General features: G+C 40.2%; 2 non-coding genes across 2 annotated transcripts; both read left to right on the top strand.

The window, feature by feature from the left end:
* The first annotated feature begins 1,244 nt into the window (after positions 1 to 1,244).
* Positions 1,245 to 1,363, top strand: LOC113102136 (5S ribosomal RNA). Its single transcript, XR_003290663.1, has one exon. It is a non-coding gene; the product is annotated as a 5S ribosomal RNA (ribosomal RNA).
* Positions 1,364 to 2,292: 929 nt separating this feature from the next.
* On the top strand, positions 2,293 to 2,411 carry LOC113102134 (5S ribosomal RNA). The gene has a single exon (XR_003290662.1). It is a non-coding gene; the product is annotated as a 5S ribosomal RNA (ribosomal RNA).
* The last annotated feature ends 89 nt before the right edge of the window (positions 2,412 to 2,500 follow it).

Genomic DNA, 2,500 nt, shown 5'->3' with positions numbered 1-2,500 from the left:
CTCTGAATATTAGCAGGTTTGGGCCTGGTTAGTAAATGGATGGGAGACTGCCTGGGAATACCAGGTGCTGTAAGCTTTTTGGACATTTTTCACTTAGTATATAATAATTTTGCCAAAAAATAGAGTCAATGCCCGATCTCTGAATCTTAGCAGGTTTAGGTCTGGTTAGCACTTTGATGAGAGACTGCCTGGGAATACCAGGTGCTTTAATCTCTTTGGAAAATTTCACGAATTATATAATAATCTTTCATTAAAAAAAAAAAAAAAAAAAAAAAAAAAAAGTCAATGCCCGATCTCTGAATCTTAGCAGGTTTAGGTCTGGTTAGCACTTTGATGAGAGACTGCCTAGGAATACCAGGTGCTTTAAAACAGGAAACAGATGATTCTTCTGCACAATCTGACTTTGCTGCAGCCTGGAATTGAACTACTGGTTTTCGTCTGGTCAGAGGAGAACTGACCCCCCAACTGAGCCTGGTTTCTCCCAAGGTTTTTTTCTCCATTCTGTCACCGATGGAGTTTCGGTTCCTTGCCGCTGTCGCCTCTGGCTTGCTTAGTTGGGGTCACTTCATCTACAGCGATATCATTGACTATTTCACGAATTATATAATAATCTTTCATTAAAAAAAAAAAAAAAAAAAAAAAAAAAAAAAAAAGAGTCAATGCCCGATCTCTGAATCTTAGCAGGTTTAGGGTCTGGTTAGCACTTTGATGAGAGACTGCCTAGGAATACCAGGTGCTTTAAAACAGGAAACAGATGCTTCTTCTGCACAATCTGACTTTGCTGCAGCCTGGAATTGAACTACTGGTTTTCGTCTGGTCAGAGGAGAACTGACCCCCCAACTGAGCCTGGTTTCTCCCAAGGTTTTTTTCTCCATTCTGTCACCGATGGAGTTTCGGTTCCTTGCCGCTGTCGCCTCTGGCTTGCTTAGTTGGGGTCACTTCATCTACAGCGATATCATTGACTTGATTGCAAATAAAAACAGACACTATTTCAACTGAACAGAGATGACATAACTGAATTCAATGATGAACTGCCTTTAACTATCATTTTGCATTATTGAGACACTGTTTTCCAAATGAATGTTGTTCAGTGCTTTGACGCAATGTATTTTGTTTAAAGCACTATATAAATAAAGGTGATTGATTGATTGATTTAAGCTTTTGGGTTCTCTTTCCTACTTATATAAAGTACTGGCGATTAGATTGGCTGTTCTTTAAATAGCCCTCTCTTTGCAGCAGTCTTCGCTTACGGCCATACCAACCTGGCGATGCCCGATCTCGTCTGATCTCAGAAGCTAAGCAGGTTTGGGCCTGGTTAGTACTTGGATGGGAGACCGCCTGGGAATACCAGGTGCTGTAAACTTTTTGGACATTTTTCACTTAGTATATAATAATTTTGCCAAAAAAATAGAGTCAATGCCCGATCTCTGAATATTAGCAGGTTTGGGCCTGGTTAGTACATGGATGGGAGACTGCCTGGGAATACCAGGTGCTGTAAGCTTTTTGGACATTTTTCACTTAGTATATAATAATTTTGCCAAAAAATAGAGTCAATGCCCGATCTTTGAATATTAGCAGGTTTGGGCCTGGTTAGTACATGGATGGGAGACTGCCTGGGAATACCAGGTGCTTTAATCTCTTTGGAAAATTTCACGAATTATATAATAATCTTTCATTAAAAAAAAAAAAAAAAAAAAAAAAAGAGTCAATGCCCGATCTCTGAATCTTAGCAGGTTTAGGTCTGGTTAGCACTTTGATGAGAGACTGCCTAGGAATACCAGGTGCTTTAAAACAGGAAACAGATGATTCTTCTGCACAATCTGACTTTGCTGCAGCCTGGAATTGAACTACTGGTTTTCGTCTGGTCAGAGGAGAACTGCCCCCCCAACTGAGCCTGGTTTCTCCCAAGGTTTTTTTCTCCATTCTGTCACCGATGGAGTTTCCGTTCCTTGCCGCTGTCGCCTCTGGCTTGCTTAGTTGGGGTCACTTCATCTACAGCGATATCATTGACTTGATTGCAAATAAAAACAGACACTATTTCAACTGAACAGAGATGACATAACTGAATCCAATGATGAACTGCCTTTAACTATCATTTTGCATTATTGAGACACTGTTTTCCAAATTAATGTTGTTCAGTGCTTTGACGCAATGTATTTTGTTTAAAGCACTATATAAATAAAGGTGATTGATTGATTGATTTAAGCTTTTGGGTTTTCTTTCCTACTTATATAAAGTACTGGCGATTAGATTGGCTGTTCTTTAAATAGCCCTCTCTTTGCAGCAGTCTTCGCTTACGGCCATACCAACCTGGCGATGCCCGATCTCGTCTGATCTCAGAAGCTAAGCAGGTTTGGGCCTGGTTAGTACTTGGATGGGAGACCGCCTGGGAATACCAGGTGCTGTAAACTTTTTGGACATTTTTCACTTAGTATATAATAATTTTGCCAAAAAAATAGAGTCAATGCCCGATCTCTGAATATTAGCAGGTTTGGGCCTG

The sequence above is a fragment of the Carassius auratus genome, unplaced genomic scaffold, assembly GCF_003368295.1.
Source record: "Carassius auratus strain Wakin unplaced genomic scaffold, ASM336829v1 scaf_tig00217692, whole genome shotgun sequence".
Lineage (NCBI taxonomy): Eukaryota > Metazoa > Chordata > Actinopteri > Cypriniformes > Cyprinidae > Carassius > Carassius auratus.
Note: the sequence above shows the minus strand (reverse complement) of the source record. Positions and strands in the feature narration are given on the sequence as shown.